The sequence below is a fragment of the Pantherophis guttatus genome, chromosome 2, assembly GCF_059756535.1.
Source record: "Pantherophis guttatus breed Tessera chromosome 2, ASM5975653v1, whole genome shotgun sequence".
Classification (NCBI taxonomy): Eukaryota; Metazoa; Chordata; class Lepidosauria; order Squamata; family Colubridae; genus Pantherophis; species Pantherophis guttatus.
The window spans coordinates 5,252,501-5,272,885 of NC_142064.1; the positions used below are offsets into that span (position 1 = coordinate 5,252,501).

A 20,385-nucleotide genomic window follows, 5' to 3' on the forward strand; every position below is an offset into this window, starting at 1 on the left:
AGGGAAGGGGCAACAGCAGAGAAGACACTCTTCCTGCCATATAACCTTCATTTCAGCTCTACCTGGTTCGGCTTGGCACCTCACGAGCCTCATACCATCAAAAGAAGAAGGGAGAAGGATGAAAGGGCAAGAAGAGAAGAGAAGAGAAGAGAAGAGAAGAGAAGAGAAGAGAAGAGAAGAGAAGAGAAGAGAAGAGAAGAGAAGAGAAGAGAAGAGAAGAGAAGAGAAGAGAAGAGAAGAGAAGAGAAGAGAAAAAAATGGGATGAGATGGGATGGGATGCGATGCGATGGGATGCGATGGGATGGGATGTGATGGGATGTGATGGTTTGGGATGAGATGAGATGGGATGGGATGGGATGGGATGGGATGGAATAGAATAGAATAGAATAGAATAGAATAGAATAGAATAGAATAGAATAGAATAGAATAGAATAGAATAGAATAGAAAATAGGGAATGGAATAGAATAGAATAGAATAGAATAGAATAGAATAGAATAGAATAGAATAGAATAGAATAGAATAGAATAGAATAGAAAATAGGGAATGGAATGGAATAGAATAGAATAGAATAGAATAGAATAGAATAGAATAGAATAGAATAGAATAGACTACCAGAGTTGGAAGGGACCTTGTAGGTCATCTAGTCCAACCCCTCCACTCAAGCAGGAGACCCTACACCATTTCTGACAGATGGCAGTCCAGTCTCTTCTTGAAAGCCTCCAGTGATGAAGCTCCCACAATTTCCAAAGGCAACTTCTGTTCCATCAGTCGATTGTTCTCACTGTCACAATAAAGCTTTGTGTGTATGTGATAGGAAATGGGGGTGGGGGGAAGTGACAGGTGTGAAGGACCAGAGCAGTTAGATCCTGTTTGTACCAGGATTCCACAGCCAGGAAATATGCGGATTACCACCAAACATCTCAGAGTTGTCAAAACCACTTGTTGAGCTCAGGTTGGCTGGAAACAGAGTCATCACGGGGGGGGGGGGGAAGGATTGCCTGGGGGCAAACCTACACCTTATTTTTTTTAATCTAGAGAGCACAATAGATTTCAGACCTAGCTATACCATTTCAGACAGGTAACCGTCCAATATCTTCTTTAAAACCTCTAGTGATGAAGAACCCACAACTTCTGAAGGCAACTTCTGTTCCACTGATTAATTGTCCTCACTGTTAGGAAATTTCTCCTTCATTCCAGGTTGCTTCTCTCCTTGATTAGTTTCCATCCATGGTTTCTTGCCTTACCTTGTAGAGCTTTGGAAAACAAATTGACCCCTTCTTCTTTGTTCAAATATTGGAACACTGCTATCCTGTCACCCCTGGTCCTTCTTTATGGTTGATATTGATATTGATTGTTTCCTAGTATGATTTGATTGCTTATTTGTACCCTACGACTATCGTTAAGTGTTGTACCTTATGATTCTTGATGAACATATCTTTTCTTTTTATGTACACTGAGAGCATATGCACCAAGACAAATTCCTTGTGTGTCCAATCACACTTGGCCAATAAAGATTTCTATTCTATTCTATTCTATTCTTTTCTATTCTATTCTATTCTGTTCTGTTCTGTTCTGTTCCGTTCCGTTCCGTTCCGTTCCATTCCTACTCTACTCTACTCTACTCTACTCTACTCTACTCTACTCTACTCTACTCTACTCCACTCCACTCCACTCCACTCCACTCCACTCCACTCCACTCCACTCCACTCCACTCCACTCCAATTCTCTTCTCTTCTCTTCTCTTCTCTTCTCTTCTCTTCTCTTCTCTTCTCTTCTCTTCTCTTCTCTTCTATTCTATTCTATTCTATTCTATTCTATGCTATGCTATGCTATGCTATGCTATGCTATTCTATTCTATTCTACTCTACTCTACTCTACTCTACTCTACTCTACTCTACTCTACTCTTTTCTCTAGACTGGCCATCCCCAATTCTTGCAACCGTTCGTGCGACTTGCACAAAACAGCACCAGACAAAAATCCTCAGCCACCTTCTCTAGGTGTGTGTGTGTTTTTTTCCCCCAGATAAGCAAAAAAAAGAAAGTAAGAAAAACTGCTCACCATTCCTTTTCCTTGCCACATGAACGAACATTTTAGCTTCCCTGGAGATTTGCTTGGTGAGGATGTGCGGGCTCGTGTCTTCTCTCAAATAAGCCTATTATGCAAAGATTGAAACATTAGGATTAATTATGCCCAGATCGGAACGCAAAACCTAATGAAAAACATACATCTCTCTCTCTCTCTCTCTCGTGGGCCGGATTCCCCGAGGAGAGCTTGAAAAAAATTAACTTTGACAGTTTGGGCTCTCTGCGGCGGATTGGAATGGGTGACGTCAAGTACATTCAGAAAGAGGCATTTGGTGTTTGTGTGTGTGTGTGTGTGTGTGTGTGTGTGTGTGTTTTCAAACCCAGATAAAACACGAACAACAAAACCAGAAATAAAAGGGCCCTGGAAGGCGTCAATCCATCATCTGGAACAATTAGTCCTTGACTTATGACCTGAATTGAGCCCCAGATTTATGTTGCTCAGCGAGACATTTGCTGAGTTGAGTTTTGCCCCGTTTTATGACTTGTCTTGCTTCCCACAGTTGTTAAGGGAATCACTGCGGTTCTTAAGGCAGTAACCCCGTTGTTAAGTGAATCCAGTTGACTTTGCTTCTCAGAAGGTCGCAAAAGTTGACCTCAAGACAGCGCAATGGTCATACATATGAATCAATTGCCAAGCATCTGAACGTTGATCGCCTGACCCTGGGGAGGATGCAATGGTCATAAGTGTGAAAAAAACAGTCATAAGTCCCTTTTCTCAGTGTTGTTGCAACTTTGAATGGTCAATAAATGAACTGTTGTAAGTCAAGACCAGTGGTGGGTTCTAACCGGTGTTATCACCAGTTCGCTTCGTGCACGTGCTTTGTGCACTATTGGCACACAATTTGGCGCACGCAAACTCACTTTGCTCGCACGCATGCCAAACTTGTGCTTTGCGAAGTGCATTGAATTTCGAAACAGCGGATCTGTCCCCGTCCACACACACACACAAACACAGCCAGCCGAGGGTTAAGAAAGCACTTGGCACGCACACAGGTCGTTATCTCAAACTTGGCAACAATATAAGCACCGTCTGCCAAGAGCTTTTACTGCAACAGATAACATAAAATTACATACGCATTGCAAATAGTCCAGCAAAACAATATCCCTTTGGCAGCTTCAGACATTGTTCAAGTGACTAGCCAGAGTTTGTTTTTGTTCGTCACAGAGCTTTACCAGCCACCACCCTCTCTTATATAGTCTCTGGGGTGTGGTCCAGTGACTCAGTTCTAATCCCTAGCACGCCTCCTTAACTGCTGCAACCGTTTATCATGCCTTCGTTGGCGTGCATCCAGGAATGACGGCTCTCCTTCTTCGCTCTCATCAGAGACACCTGGCTCCTGGCTAATCTCCTCTCCCTCGGCCGGCACCTGAGGCAGTGCCAGAGGGGAGGGGCCTGGAGAGGGAGGCCTGGCTGACTCCTCTTCCTCATGTTCGGAGCCTTCTTCCTCCGATGAGATAGGCTCAGAGGGCGGGGCCACAACAACAGCTGAGGCATGGCAATCCACTCTGCCGTGCCTTTCAGCTGGGCTAAAAATGAAGGAATAAAGGTAGGTATAACGCGGGGATGGGCAAGAAGGCTCAGCTGATGGTCAGAGCAAACCGGTTCGCTCTCACATCAAGATTTTCACTACCGGCTCTCCCGAACCGGGTAGAACCAATAGCAACCCACCACTGGTCAAGAATACTTATATTTCACCACTGTTCTTTCTCTTACTTACATCTGTATGCCTCCGTTGGCCATTTCACCCTGATTTTTAGTGGCACGCAGATCCACGTTTGATATATCTGTAAACAAGTTGAACATCAAAAAGATACTGATAAATCTTCAGCTTGAGCAGGGGGTTGGACTAGAAGACCTCCAAAGGTCCCTTGCAACGCTGTTATTCTGTTAAGATCCAGCATTGGAGCTAAGCCAGGGAAATTGTGGAAACATGCTTAGATACTAAACTCACCAAACAGAGTAGGAAGCTGTGGGTTATGCATGTATGTTTGTATTCATTCATTCATTCATTCATTCATCCATTTCATTCATTCAGTCAGTCAGCCAGACAGCCAGACAGCCAATTATTTTTATCTTGCCTTTATTATTTATAGAAATAACTCAAAACAGTGTACATGTGATGAGCCTTGGTGGCACAGCAGACTAAAGCCCTGTTAAGTAACACCAGCTGCCTGCAAGTTCAAATCACACCAGGCTCAAGGTTGACTCAGCCTTCCATCCTTTCGAGGTAGGTAAAATGAGGACCCGGATTGTGGGGGCAATAAGCTGACTTTGTATAAAAAAGAACACCGCTTTGGGGGGCCTGAAAGCCCGACTAAGCAGGTATATACAAAAGTATGAAGGCTATTGCTTAACGCATTGTAAGCTGCCCTGAGTCTCTGGAGGAGGGCGGCATATAAATCGAACCAATAAATAAACATATCCAACACTCCTTCCTCCTCTTATTTTCCCCACAACAGTGCTGTGAGATGGGTCGGGCTGAGAGACCATGACTAGCTCAAAGTCACTTAGCCAGCTTTCATGCCTAAAACAGGACTAGAACTCACTGTCTCCTGGTGATTGGCACAAAGTCACCCAGCCAACTTTCATGTCTAAGACGGGACTAGAACTCACCATGTCCTGATTATTGGGCCAAAGTTTCTCAGCTAGCTTTCATGCCTAAGGCGGGACTAGAACTCCCTGTCTCCTGGTGATTGGTCCAAAATCACCCAAACAGCTTTCATGCCTAAGGCAGGACTAGAATTCACCATGTCCTGATGATTGGCCCAAAGTCAACCAGCCAGCTTTCATGCCTAAGGCGGGACTAGAACTCATCATGTCCTGATGATTGGGCCAAAGTCTCTCAGCTGGCTTTCGTGCCTAAGGCAGGACTAGAACTCCTTGTCTCCTGGTGATTGGTCCAAAGTCAACCAGCCAGCTTTCATGCCTAAGGCGGGACTAGAACTCACCATGTCCTGATGATTGGGCCAAAGTTTCTCAGTTAGCTTTCATGCCTAAGGCGGGACTAGAACTCCCTGTCTCCTGGTGATTGGTCCAAAGTCACCCAGCCAGCTTTCAAACCTAAGGCGGGACTAGAATTCACCATGTCCTGATGATTGGGCCAAAGTCTCTCAGCCGGCTTTTGTGCCTAAGGCGGGACTAGAATTCCCTGTCTCCTGGTTATTGGTCCAAAGTCAACCAGCTGAGTTTCATGTATGAGACGGATCTTAAACTCACGGTTTCTAGACTCAAGATGTAACCACTACAACAAACTAGGTATAGGGGTTTGATTGAGCCAGAGAGAAAGATTGCCAGGTTCACATGAATATAAATGTCTAAAGATGTCCACAACTTGGTCTCTAGATGGACACATCACTATGTCTAGTCAAAAGCCAGAGGGAATAAGCTTCCATCACATCTTCTTTGACAATGTATTCTCCAATTAGGACCTTAAAAAGAGATAATTTGATCCATAAATGAGATCTAGACAGGCTTTCATAACTGCAACAAGGATACGTGAGTTTCTATTTGGGGAAAATCATAATAAAAAGTTAGTTGCATTCATTTTTCCACCCCTCCATAACTGAAATAAATCGAAAATAATAATAAACAACCACAATAGTACAGGATTTGTCTCTCTTCTGGCCTGAATCACCCCATTATGCCGTGTAGCGTCAGTTCTAAATTTTGGTTTGAAGGCAAATGGAATAAATATTTGAATTAAATAGATGTTCTGATATGGATTAAGGAACTGGGCTGAATAATCACATTGAGCACGCTTCTGAACGGAGTTAACAATTTGAAATGTCTCTTGTTTACTCCCTTGCAACAGGAATAGTTCAGGTTGTCCTTGACTTAAGACCACAACGGAGCCCAACATTTCTGTTGCTAAGAACGACAGTTGTTAAGTGAGCTTTGTCTCATTGTGTGCCCTTTCTTGCCCCTGTTGTAAAGTTTTTTTTTTATTTGATTTATATGCCGCCCTTCTCCAGAGACTCAGGGCGGCTTACAATGCGCTAAGCAATAGCTTTCATCCTTTTGTATATTTATACAAAGTCAGCTTATTGCCCCCACAAACTAGGTCCTCAATTTACCTTCCTTAGAAAGGATGGAAGGCTGAGTCAACCTTGAGCCTGATGAGAATTGAACTTACAGTAATTGCAGGCAGCTGAATGTTAATAACAGTTAATGACAGTGCTTTAGTCTGCTGCGCCACCAGGCACTAACGTTGTTCCGTTAGTGACCTGGTTGTTATGTGAATCTGGCTTCCCTCTTGGCTTTGCTTGTCAAAAGGTCGCAAAAGGGGATCACGTGACCCTGGGGCCCTGCAACCGTCATAAATATGAGACAGTTGCCAATTGAGCGGATTTTGATCATCACAACCACCGTGGGGATGCTGTAACAGTCGTAAGTGTGAAAACAAGTCACTTTTTTTCAGTGCCATTGTAAATTTGCACTGTCCCTAAAAGAATGTTTGAAAGTCAAGGACTACCTCTAATGCCAATTCTCCAAGACTAAGAAACCTTGACCAACCCTTCCTCCTTAGTGGTGAAAGACAGTAAAAAAGAAAGAAAGAAAGAAAGAAAGAAAGAAAGAAAGAAAGAAAGAAAGAAAGAAAGAAAGAAAGAAAGAAAGAAAGAAAGAAGAGAGAGGGGTGGCTAGGTAGATAGGTAAGTAGCTAGGTGGATAGGTGGATGATAGATAGATAGACAGAGAGAGAGAGATGATGGATGGATGGATAGATAGATAGGAAAAAGAGTGAGGTAGAGGTAGGTAAATGAGTAGAGAAATAGGTAGGTAGGTAGGTAGGTAGGTAGGTGGGTGGGTGGGTGGGTGGGTGGGTGGGTGGATGGATGGATGGATAGGTAGGTAGGTAGGTAGGTAGGTAGGTAGGTAGGTAGGTAGATAGATAGATAGATAGATAGATAGATAGATAGATAGATAGATAGATAGATAGATAGATAGATAGATAGATAGATAGATAGATAGATAGATAGATAGGCAGGCAGGCAGGCAGGCAGGCAGGCAGGCAGGCAGGCAGGTAGGCAGGCAGAGATATGGATGGATGGATGGATGGATGGATGGATGGATAGATAGGTAGGTGGATAGGTATAAAATATACAAAAGTATGAAGGCTATTGCTTAATGCATTGTAAGCCGCCCTGAGTCTCCGGAGAAGGGTGGCATATAAATAATAATTTAAAAAAATGGGTAGGTAGGTAGGTAGGTAGGTAGATGGATGGATGGATGGATGGATGGATGGATGGATGGATGGATGGATGGAGCTACCAATAGAAAATAATATTTGTAGCTCAGTGTTGAACTGTGGCATCCTTGGTGCATGCCGAACTTGATGGTTTCCTCGCAGATATTTCATGACCCAACTAGGTAACTTCATCAGTGCCAGAAGAGAGTGGGTTTCTTTTCTGTTTATATTCAATAACAAGCTACTGTGTATAAACAAGGAGCAAACCCCCTGATCCATTAGCACTGATGAAGTCATTATTGGGAAATGTATCATCTGCAAGGACCATCCAGCTCTGAGAGAACAAAGGACGGCACATAAAGGAGGAGAGAACAGGAAAGATGGAATTGGTCCACTCCACAAAGCTCAAGTATCTTCAGAGTACTTGACAAATGTACTCAAACATCAGGATTAGAAGTGGCACACCATCTCTTGATCTGGGTTTTATGCAAGGCAACCTCCAGTTCGTAGACTCTTTAGGACAATAACATTCTCCTTCCAGTTCAGTGGCTGCCTTGTCCAGCTTGAAATAATCTTCCGAGTTTATCCCAGCCGGCTATCCTTATCCTGGGTATAAGAAAGGGTTAGAGTGGGAAATGCCAAATGAAAGAAACAAAGGCGTAAACTACTTTCTATTCTGAAACACATTCGCTCATTTTCTTCAGACGCTGGAACATTCTGGATCCGTTCAAGCGTTCTAATTTTTTAATCTTCTTTTCTACACAAGAATAATTAGCACAATATGCTTATGGTTTAAAAGGATTTCTTTGTCTGTGGGACTAATTCAGAACATTATTTTCTGATTCTCTCTTTCTCTCTCTCCCTCCCTCCCTCCCTCCTCCCCATCAAAGAACACAACAGAATAACAGAGTTGGAAGGGACCTTGGAGGTCTTCTAGTCCAACCCCCAAGCTTAGGCAGGAGACCATCTACCATTTCAGATAAACGGTTTCCAATCTCTTTTTTTAAAACTTCCAGTGTTGGAGCATTTACAACTTCTGGAGGCAAGTTAACTTTGGTTCTTTGGGATCAATCATAAACTTAAAGCAATATTCAATTCGTAAAAGAGCTGGAAAGGACTTTGGAGATCTTTTAGTCCAACACCCTGGTTAAGCAGGAGGTCCTATGCCATTTCAGACAAATGGCTGTCCAGTCTCTTCTTGAAAACCTTCAGTGATGGAGCACTTACAACTTCTGAAGGCAAGTCGTTCCATTGGTTAATTGTTCTCACTGTTAGGAAGCTTCTCCTTAGTTCCAGGTTGCTTCTCTCCTTGATTAGTATCCATCCATTGTTTCTTATCCTGCCTTCAGGTACTTTGGAAAATAAATAGATCTCCCCTCTTCTTTGTGGCAGCCCCTCAAATACTGCTATCATGTCACCCCTAGTCCTTCTTTTCTGGTGACTGGCTATATCCAGTTCCTGCAATCATTGTGTAAGCTATTATATCGGAACAAACCAGCTGATCAAGGACGGAGCTGTAAGAACGGACAGTGAAACTCCCCCAAAGACGCCAATTCTCAAAGCAGTTTCCAAAACATCGAAAACAAATATTGAAGAACCGTTGAAGGGTGAGAGCGCTAGAGATATGGGAAAACTGTTGGCTTTGTGTAGGAATATTCAGGTCCAGCTTTGCTTACGCTGTAACTACTTGATTTTAGTAAAAGTAATATCTTGCTCCAAAAGTGGAGTAGAGGGTCTTCCTTCCCTAAATGTACACGTGTCAAGATTGAATCCCTTTTGAATCTTTTGAGTCTTATCGCTATTCAACTTGCCAAAGAACTGGGAGGGGGGAGAGAAGGATGAGATGGAATGCAGATGCTTCAAAGACTGTGGGAATCAAGAACCCACCAAGATCACTGTCGCAGGTGTCTGACAAAGAAATGAACTGTTCTCAAAACAAAAGGACGATTCATAATCGGGCCACGTGAACATCCATGGATGGGGAGAAAGGGAAGCTATTGTTTAACCATGCAAACATTGTGCGAGAAAACCAGAACTCTGGTTTTGATTCTTCAGTACCAAAATGATGTATCCAATAAAGTTTTGCTTTTGGGAATGTCTATGGAGATTCTCAGTCATCCAGGTAATGATTATCCCAAAGGTACTTTTTTCAAAAGGCAAGTGGACTTTCTGGTTTTTCTTTGAAGACATTTCACTTCTCATCAAAGAAGCTTCTTCAACTCTGACAGGATGAAGGGGAATGGAAGGATTTATATTCCTTGGAGTTAGCTGGTCATTTGCATTATTTTAGCAGGTCGTTAAGGTCACCTGGAGGTTTGTCTGTGTCATCAGGGTTACCTGAGTGGTGCAAATAGGTGTGGAGCCTTCTTGGAACTGTTGAAAGGACCGTGTTGTAGATTGGAGATAGATGATGTTGTATCCCTCCCCCTCTCTTGAGAGAGGATGGTTCAATTTTGACATAGATGGCCTCTTTGATCCTTCTGTCAAACCAGTGGTCCTCTCTGTCCATAATGTGGACTTTGCTCACTTCAAAAGAGTGGCCTATGTCTTTTAAATGCAGATAGACTGCTGAATCTAGTCCTGATGTGTTTGTTCACCTATGTTGTGCCATGCGTTTTTGAAGTGGTTGTTTTGTTTCCCCAATGTACAGATCTGCACATGGCTCACTGCATTCCTCAGAAGGTCTACTTCTCTTGAATTTGCTAGTCGGACTGTTGACATTAAACCAGCGCAACAATAATATAATAATATAACAATGATTTAGGAAGCTCCGTATCTCAGGCAAACCTCCCAACAATCAAGAAGAGAAATTGTCTCAACTTTTTTAAAAAAAATGGCATAAAGAAAAACAAAAAGGACAGTGGAAGAGAATAAGATATAAAATCCAAGACCCTGGTAGAGGCTGGATTTTCCCTGATCCAACTATCCCTACCAGGATTAATGAAATCGGTCCATAGCATGGCAGCTCCTTTTGCTAAATGGAACTCCAGAAACCACAGATAGACACGGCAAAATCCCCAAGCTCTTTTTTTTTGCAAGCAACTGAACCTTTCAGAGCTAATGCCAAAAAAAGCCAATGCAATCCTAAATTGTATTAACAGAGGGATACAATCAAGATCAAGGGAGGTACTAATACCACTCTACAAAGCCTTAGTAAAGCCACACCTAGAATACTGCATCCAGTCATGGCCACCACACTATAAAAAGATGTTGAGACTCTAGAAAAAGTGCAGAGAAGAGCAACAAAGATGATGAGGGAACTGGAGGCTAAAACATACGAAGAACGGTTGCAGGAACTGGGCATGGCTAGTCTAGTGAAGAGAAGGACCAGGGGAGACATGATAGCAGTCTTCCAATATTTGAGGGGCTGCCACAGAGAGGAGGGGGTCAAGCTCTTTTCCAAAGTACCTGAAGGCCAGATAAGGAATAATGGATGGGAACTGACCAAAGAGAGATTCAACCTAGAAATAAGGATAATTTTTCTGACAGTAAGAGCAATCAACCCATGGAACAGAAGTTGCCTTTGGAAGTTGTGGGAGCTTCATCACTGGAAGCTTTCAAGAAGAGACTGGACTGCCATCTGTCAGAAATGGTGTAGGGGGGTTGGACTAGATGACCTACAAGGCCCCTTCCAACTCTGATAATCTCTTAAAGATCTGTTAAAGGAAGCTTTCAAGAAGAGACTGGGCTGCCTTCTGTCAGAAATGGGATAGGGCCGTGATGGCGAACCTATGGCACGCGTGCCACAGGTGGCACGTGGAGCCATATCAGTGGGCACGCGAGTGTTGCCCTATCTCAGCGCCGGCCAGCTGATTTTCGGGCCTTCCGCGCCCACTGGAAGTTGGGAAACAGGCTATTTCTGGCCTCCAGAGGGCCTCCAGGGGGCTGGGGAAGGCTGTTTTCGCCCTCCCCAGCTCCTAGAAAGGCTCTGGAGCCTGAGGAGGGTGAAAAACGGGCCTTGCAGTCCCATCAGAAGTCGGCAAATGGGCCGTTTCCAGCCTCCGGGGGGATGGGGAAGGCTGTTTTTGCCCTCCCCAGGCTCCAAGAAAGCATCTGGAGCCTGGGGAGGGCAAAAAATGGGCCTACTGGGCCCACTGTGCCATCATGTGCCAAAAGTGGGGGGAGCGCACGGGTGTCGGGCACGCATGCGTGGGGGGCAGGGTGCACTGAATTATGGGTGTGGGCACACGTGGGCACGACCCCCCTGCGCTCCCCCCGCTTTTGGCACACAACGGCAAAAACGTTAGCCATCCCTGGGATAGGGTCTCCTGCTTGGGCAGGGGGTTGGACTAGATGACCTACAAGGTCCCTTCCAACTCTGTTAACCTGTTAAATCTGTTTATCTCCTCTTCCCCACTCCTCTCTCTTTTTTATTTTTCTTTTTCTGCAGAAGCTTCTTCTATTCTTTCACCCTGGACACACCGTGCAGGCAGAAATCTCCCCTCCCTTGTGTCTTTCATCACCGCAGCCCTTCCTGCATCCAGACAAGTCCTCCGGGAACTCAAAAGTTAGCTAGGCAAGTTTTTATTATTATTATTATTTATTTATTTGCCAGACTCCTGCTGAGAGTTGGCATTTCACTAGGCGGGTTGGGGTAATTGCTAAGAATTAAAACTGATTCAATTAAATCCCTTCTCCGTTCAGGTTTGCACCTCCTCCACCTTGCTCCTTCTCCTCTCCTTCCCCCCACTTCTCTTCCTTTGCTTTTAGGGATGGAGGTAACGATGCTGCGGGCTTCCACCGTGCCTGGCAGCCTTTCATTTCTTTCTCGGCAGGCGGTAAGAAGCCAGACTGAAAAGCCACTTCTGTTTTTTTTCTTCTTTTTCCTGTACAGGAGGCTGCGATTATCTTGTCCAGAGCAACCTGTGCGTTTCTCTCCTTTGTTTTGTTTTTTTTGAAAGCAAATTTGGGATGAGTGGAGAATTGCCTGAGCGATTTCACAGATGGCGGGGAAGCAAATTTAGCACGCAGGTGCTAAATAAAGACCCCGCAATCTTAGCACGCAACTGCAGGTCTATCTTTGTGAACAGGGAGGCTTCGGGGACTGTCACCTTCTCCCCCAAAGAGCAGCAGAATTGGGAAACTGCTGGGAATAAAATAACTATCTACCTTTGCCATCTGCATTTGCTAGAAGTGTACCCTATTCATACGTCCGTAGTTTTGAAAAGGTTGAGCACGTGCACTTCAGCAAGGGGTCTGTGAGAAAATTCACTGCTTAAATGTCTACATAAAAGTACTCTATATGCCTGTTCTGCATGTTGGGTGATAGTTTATATTGCACAGAAATGCCCACAAAAACTTGGAAGGAATGGGAGGAGGAGGAGGAGGAGGAGGAGGAGGAGGAGGGGGGGGGCGCGACAATGACTGTGTGGTTCTTGGTGTTCTCTGAGCATGGTTGTGTTCTTGCAAATGTTTCACTACCAAAGCAGGTAACATCATCAGGGAAGGGAAGGGAGGGGAGGGAAGGGAAGGGAAGGGAGGGGAGGGGAGGGGGGGAGGGAGGGAGGAAGGGAGGAAAGAAGGAATTGAGGGAGGGAGGAAGAAATGAGGGAGGGTGGGAGAGAGGGGAAGGAAGGAAGGAAGGAAGGAAGGAAGGAAGGAAGGAAGGAAGGAAGGAATTGAGGGAGGGAGGGAGGGAGGAAGAGGAGGAGGAAGGAGAAGGGGAAAAAGGAAAAGAAAGGAGGGGAGGGGAGGGGAGGGGAGAGAAGAGAAGAGAAGAGAAGAGAAGAGAAGAGAAGAGAAGAGAAGAGAAGAGAAGAGAAGAGAAGAGAAGAGAAGAGAAGGAAGCTAAAGGGGGAAAGGAAAGGAAAGGAAAGGAAAGGAAAGGAAAGGAAAGGAAAGGAAAGGAAAGGAAAGGAAAGGAAAGGAAAGGAAGACAATTTAAAACATTGAGACATTTTAAGATTTGGTTGGCTCCTATGCTTCTAGCCTTCAGGAAGGCATTGAAGGCCAAATATTGTATCAGAGCCTCGGGCCCCAGATGTGTGATGGAACTCACGTCCTCCCTATGCTGGGAGTTTTTTTTATGATTCTTTTGGAGCTGTGCATTCGGTCTTGTGGGCTACATTTTTTAGCAATTTTCTGGGTCTCTGCAATACTTTAATCCTTACAATAATATAATCCATCATAATAATTGGAGATAGTGGTAGAGAAGAGAACTAGCTGGAGAAAATCACAAAATACAAAGATCCTCAAATAGAACGAGTGTGGCAGAAGAAATATAAATATAAATAAATAAATTCTAATCCTGCCTTAACCAGGAAAGCCAGTTGGCTGATCTTGATCCAGTCCCTCAGCCCAACTCACTTCACAAGGTTGTGATTGTGGGGAAAATAGGGGGGGGGGGTGTCCTCCACCCTTGACTGGTTTGTAAAAATAATAAAGGTGCTATACAAATAAATAAATAAAATGCATAATTCCACACCACAAGGGAACAGCCATCTTAGCTCCTGCAGAGCAAGGTAAATATCAGATGGAAACCCAGTAGTTTGAAGTGGGAGCTTCATCCCTGGAAGCTTTCAAGAAGAGACTGGAACTGCCATCTGTCAGAAATGGTGTAGGGTCTCCTGTTTGGGCGGGGGTTGGACTAGATGACCTCCAACTCTGTTAATCTGTTAAATTTGTTTCCTTAAGTAGGTTGTCCTTTACAATGTCCTTTTTTTCTCCTCCTATTTTCATTCTGTTTCCCGGCTCATCTACCTTCGCTTGATAATAAGTAAAAGAATGAGTAGGCTTGGCTTTAAATATAACTGCTTGCAGAAAGGAATTGGAAGGGGGCAGTGATACCCTAAGGGGAAATTTCAACTCAGGAGTGCTGACCTTTCCGAGAAAGCAAATTAAATTATCTTCCTCATCTTTTACTAGGGCTGTGACATCATTAAAATTCACGTTACCGAGGAGCGTATTTTGTTTTGTATTCATAACCTTAAACCAAAATTAATCAGCTGTCACACAGAGTTAACATAGTTGTTAATGGTGCCAGACCAATACACACACACACACACACACACACACACACACACACACATATACATATGGAAGAAGAAGAAAGAATGTTCTGCATACTTTTTTTTTTTAGACAAGGTATGATTAAATGTCTATGGAGAACTGAAGAACTGAAAGTCGATGGATGTTAGGATATGGTTTGAGCCTAACAAGTTGTCCAGGCAATATGTATGTTCTATGACTTTAATATGAATATGTATTGTGTGACTTTAAAGTTTTCCTGCTGATTCATTGTAATGCTGAGTCATGCTGTAATTAAATAATCACTGGTTGTGAACGTATTTAAGAAAGGTACTGTAAAGTATTCAGTTGATGATAAGCTACCATTGTGTGAAGAGTTGCTATCCATTGTGCTATCATCGGTTGGATGGATCTGCTACCATCGTGGTTTGTGAACCAGAGTGAGTTTGTTATTCTCACCAACTACTGTTTGTGTGGTAAGAAGATTTTTGTATCACTGGACTGATTTAACTGGCAAAGACTTGGATTGATTTAAAGACTATGAGATTGTTTTTTCACTATAAAGTAAACTTTTGATAAACCAGTTTGCACATCTCTTATTCATTGCTCTCAGCAACGTTTCTCTGTGCTCTACACTCTGCTGGTTGGTAACACAACAACAATATACTTAACAATGGAGATTCTCAATCATTCAGGTCATATTTGTCCCAAAAGTGCTTTTTTCAAGAGGCAACTGGACTTCATTGTTTTTCTTTGAGGACGTTTCACTTCTCATCCTAAAAGCAATGGGTGGAAACTAATCAAGGAGAGAAGCAACTTAGAACTAAGGAGAAATTTCCTGACAGTTGGAACCATTAATCAGTGGAACAACTTGTCTCCAGAAGTTGTGAATGCTCCAACACTGGAAGTTTTTAAGAAGAGATTGGACAACAGTTTCTCTGAAATTGTACATGGCTTCCTGCCTAAGCAGGGGGTTGGACTAGAAGACCTCCAAGGTCCCTTCCAACTCTTGTATTCTAAGCTTCTTCAGCTCTGACTGAATGGTGGGGAATGGAAGGATTTTATATTCCTTGAAGAACTGAAAAACTGTCAGAACTGAAGAAGCTTCTTGAATGAGAAGCGAAATGTCTTCCAGGAAAAACAATGTTTTAGGTTACTTTTTGAAAAAGCACCCTTGAGACAAGAACTGCACAGGCACTATAATGTCCCTTACATGAGAAATGAATTCACCGAATCTGCTCTTCTAAGCTGATCGCCCACAGAGAGGAGTTATTGTTGGTTCTCCATAATTGTGAAGTTCATGGAGAATGGCCCCAGAAAACAGGACTTCCTTCAATTGTGGTCTCCAGTTTATGGAATCCATAATTCTCCATAATATGAATTATGGTGAATGGGAGAGAAGGAGAGAGAAAGGGAGAGGGAGGGAGACAGGTATGGAGGGAGGGAGGGAGGGAGGGAGGGAGGGAGAGAGAGAGAGAAAGAAAGAAAGAAAGAAAGAAAGAAAGAAAGAAAGAAAGAAAGAAAGAAGAAAGAAGAAAGAAAGAAAGAAAGAAAGAAAGAAAGAAAGAAAGAAAGAAAGAAAGAAAGAAAGGGACGGAGAATGAGAGAGAGTGGGAGAGGGGGGGGAGAGAGAGAGAGAGAAATATTTTTTGAATGGATTTCTTCACATCCACCCCCTTCCCCTTGCTATAAACAGTTGCTTATTTGAATCAATTCCACGTTGTGGGAATCAAATTATTTAAATTATTCAAGAACTAAGTGTGCTGAAATCCAGGCGGGCTCAGTTTGCAGAACATTTCTGACTATTAGACATTCTAGCCAGCAGTCAGGAGAGGGAAAGCAACTGGACAGTTGCCAAGCGAGAGAGCACCTTGTGCCTCTTACATACCAACGATGGAAAGGCAGTTTGGGTTTCTGGGTAGCAGTTCTTGTATCTCTACTTTTGTTAGAATACAGGATAATAGAGTTGGAAGGGATCTTGGAGAACTTCTAATCCAACCCCCTGCTCAGGAAGGAGACACTACATCTTTCCAGACTAATAGCCATCCAACCTCTTCTTGAAAACCTCCATCACAACTTCTGGAGGCAAGTCGTTCCATTGATTAATTGTTCTCGTTGTCAGGAAATTTCTCCTTAGTTCCAGGTTGCTTCTCTCCTTGATTAGTTTCCATCTGTTGCTTCTTGACCTGCTTTCGGGTGCTTTCAAGAATAGGTTGGCCCAAGGGTGAAATTCAGCAGGTTCTGACAGGTTCTAGAGAACTGGTAGCGGAAATTTTGAGCATTTCGGAGAACCGGAAGAAAAAATTTTGTGTAGTCCGAGAACTGGCAAGTACCACCTCTGGCTGGCCCCAGAGTGGGGTGGGAATGGAGATTTTGCAATATCCTTCGCCTAGGAGTGGGAGGGAATGGGGATTTTGCAGTATCGTTCCCCTGGAATGGGGTGGAAATGGAGATTTTGCAGTATCGTTCCCCTGGAGTGGGGTGGGAATGGAGATTTTGCAGTATTCTTCCCTTGCCATGCCCACCAAGCCACGCCCACAGAACCGGTAGTAAAAAAAAAATTGGATTTCACCACTGGGTTGGCCCCTTCATATTTGTGGCAGCCCCTTGTATATTGGAAGATTGCTGTCACATCACCCCCTAATCCTTCCCTTGGTTAGATCAAACATACCCAGTTCCTCCATTCATTGTATGCTTTAGCAATAGCAATAGCTCTTAGACTTATACACCGCTTTACAGTGCTTTACAGCCCTCTCTAAGCGGTTTACAGAGTCAGCATATTGCTCCCAACAATCTGGGTCCTTATTTTACCGACCTCGGAAGGATGGAAGACTGAGTCCAACCTTGAGCCTGGTGAGATTCGAACTGCCAAATTGCAGGCAGCCGGCAGTCAGCAGAAGTAGCCTGCAGTACTGCATTCTAACCACTGCGCCACCGTGGCTCATTTAGGCTCCAGACCCCTAAACGGTCAAACTTCAGCATAAATATAGGCACACAAATTCACCAGCTCAGCTCAGGGGAACAAAGGAGTATTCTAGAAATAAGGAGAACTTCGGTGTTGACGGTGAGAACAATCAGTCATGGAATGCTTTGTTTCCAGGTATTGTGGGTGCTCCATCACTGCAGGTTTTCAAGATTGGACGGTCACTTGTCTGAATTGGTAAAGGGTCTCCTACATGATCGGGAGGTTGGACCAGAAGACCTCAAAAGTCCCTTCCAGCTCGATTATTCTATGTTCTGTGTTATTTGTTATTCCTGTTCTATCTTATTTGTATGCCCTTATGGGAAAGGAACAAGACAAATCAACCAAATATTTTTGTGTTAGAAATATGCTTTGCGTGCACAACTGAATGTAACCGTACTCCAATTGTTCAACCGTATTGCATGAAATCTCTGTCCCAAATTCCAGATGTTATGGATGAAAATATTAAAATTCTACAGCGTATCGGTCCTCATTAGCCAGATTGAGATAGTATACAATCTTCCCCAACGTGGCATTTTCTGGGTATCAGCATATAGGTAAGAATTTCTAGCTAAACTCACCAATTCAGATAGCAAGAATCACCTCACAGCAACACGGGTGGCAAAGGAAAGTAATGAATAAATTAATCAGAAATAGAAATACATGTTGGGCAAAGTTGTTGCTAGCAATACCAGTTTCTGTGTTTTCGTATCATCCCAGATCAATCCACCACAGGCCTTTTCATCAAAGAACCTGGATTATAATTTATCATGCTGGTCAGGGTTGGGGGGTGGAGAGGAGGAAGGGAGAGGGATATGGAGAGCCATTGTATTATTTGTGGCAACATAAGGACTCTAAGATGATGAAACATTTAACTCTGCCACTCAGTGGAAAGGGAGGAGGAGGAGGAGGAGGAGAAACAAGAAGAGCAGGAAAGGGAGAGGAGGAGGAAGAAGAGGAGGGGAAAAGAAACAGGAAGAAGAGAAGGAGGAGAAACAGCAGGAGGAGGAGAGGGAGAGAAGGAAGAGGAGGAGGAGGAGGAAGAAGAAGAGGATGGGGAGAAGATACAGGAGGAAGAGGAGAAACAGGAGGAGAAACAGAAGAAGGAGAAGGAGAGAAGGAGAAGGAGGAGAAGGGGAAGGAGAAGGCAAAGGAGAGAAGGAGAAGGAGAGAAGGTGAAGGAGAGAAGGAGAAGGAGAAAGGAGAAAGGAGAAGGAGAAGGAGAAGGAGAAGGGGTGAAGGAGTGAAGGAGAAGGAGAAGGAATGAAGGAGAAGGAGAAGGAGAGAAGAAGGAGAAGACTGTATGGGAAGACATTTCATTATAGCATCCCCTAAAGTGGGCCGAGCCCGAGGGTCTTTTTTAAAAAAAATAAAAGAAAACAAAAGAAAGGGCAGGAGGGAGGACTGTGGGGCGACCCAGCCGTCTTGCAAAGTTGCAACTAATCTCCTAACGCAGGGAGGACACAAAAGGCTGTAAGTGAAGCTTCCCTTGATCACACGAGCAATTACTGGCAATTTGTTCTGGCCAGTAAAACTTCTGATATTATAGTTGCTGAGTAATTTATCATCAAAGTTTAATGTGGAAACAGGTGACTATGTAATCATCAATCTAGGAACAGAAATAGAATCGTTATTATTTCTGCCTGAAGAGACTTTTGCGTCTTCTCCTGCCTCCCGGCTGCACGCCTTCCTTTCTGTCAATTGACTTAACGGCCGAAAGGCTCTTCATCACATCACCATGAATGATAAAACCTCTATTAAATATTCATAAAAGTTTTGAAATGAATGTGCGATAGAGATGAAAGCCGGGCTAATTTAAATGCCTACTAGACCTGTCTTAATTACAGAGGTAAAATGAGATATAAAAATTATAGCGGCGAGGAAAGGAGAGGGTGGGGAAGTCAAACAGATCAATCCAGACATTATGGGAAGCTTTTGGAGGAAGGTGATTTACGATCGATAAAGTCGGAGACTTGTGTGAAAAAATAAAATAAAATAAAATTACTCATAGGGGTTGAGTATGTGGATGTATGTGCGTTGAAAGAAGTTTGTTTTAGCCGAGTCGCTTTTCCGTTCTGTTCTGGTTTTTGTTGGAAAAGATCAGGAAGAGCTGGGTGGTGGAGTTAAATGGGTCATCGGTTTAGAGTCCTTGTGTTGCCACAAACGATCCTTCTTCAACGAATTGTCAACTTTGAAGTGAGCCTGGCTGGAATGCAAAGAATCCAAAGAAAGGATAATAAGGGAGAACATAGTTAGATGGGGGCGGGGTGGGGGTGGGGGTTGTAGCCAAAACAAAATAGTTTCCCGTGGGAATCAAGGACATTCCAACAGGTGGCTGGAAGAAGGAGGGGTGAAGTAACCAGGTAACCAGCCAGCACCTTGATTGGACAATGTGACTGATTGTTTGGGACAAGGGGGAAACTTTCATTTTTAAATTAGGTGAAAACCGTGGGAGCTTTCAGAGTCGGTTTTTCCCATACCATTTCAGAGATGGGGGAGGGAGGGAGAGAGAGAAAGAGAGAAAAGAGTTTTGTGGTTGTTTTTTTACAACCGGTTCTCTGCCCTAATGATCAGCTGGGTAGGCATTGCTAGGAGGTCATTTGACTGGGTGGGAGTGAGTGATGTGGAGTTGGCCACACCCACCCAGGTTTTGTGGCTCTTTGAGTGTTTAAGGTTGCAGACCCCTGGTCTAGTGTTAATTTTTATGTTAATCTCTGCTCATCTGGCTATTGATTGCTGATACAGAGGTGTTTGTTTGCCTTTTGGCTTTCTGATTGTCTCTTTTGAATAGTATGTAGATATTGTTTATCTCTATGTTCCTGTTGATGGCCAATTTGTCTGAGTGCCAGGCTCAGAATTCCAGCTTGCAGGGTGCATGAGAAGAGATAAGTTAGGAACAAGAATACAACAAGGTGGAGTTCAGATCTTCTTCCTCGTTCACTAACTATCTCTAACATGAAACACCCCCATTGGGTGTCCCGGGGCCAATTGCCAACCTGATCTTGAAACCCTTTCAGAAGAACCCGGAGGGTGGGGGTGATTTCATCTCAAGGGGCCCCATGTTCTAGTAGGCAGGAGTTACAGCAGAAAAGGTTTTTCTCCTGGACTCTGCAAAGCTGGAATTCTGAGTCTGGCACTCAGGCAAATTGGCCATCAACGGACACATAGAGATAAACAACATCTA

At 43.8% G+C, this 20,385-nt stretch overlaps 1 long non-coding RNA gene across 1 annotated transcript; it reads left to right on the plus strand.

Moving 5' to 3' along the window:
• Positions 1-840: 840 nt before the first annotated feature.
• Positions 841-12,522, plus strand: LOC148115021 (uncharacterized). The gene is made up of 3 exons (XR_015731868.1): positions 841-954; positions 11,664-11,789; positions 12,108-12,522. It is a non-coding gene; the product is annotated as an uncharacterized LOC148115021 (long non-coding RNA).
• Positions 12,523-20,385: the final 7,863 nt, after the last annotated feature.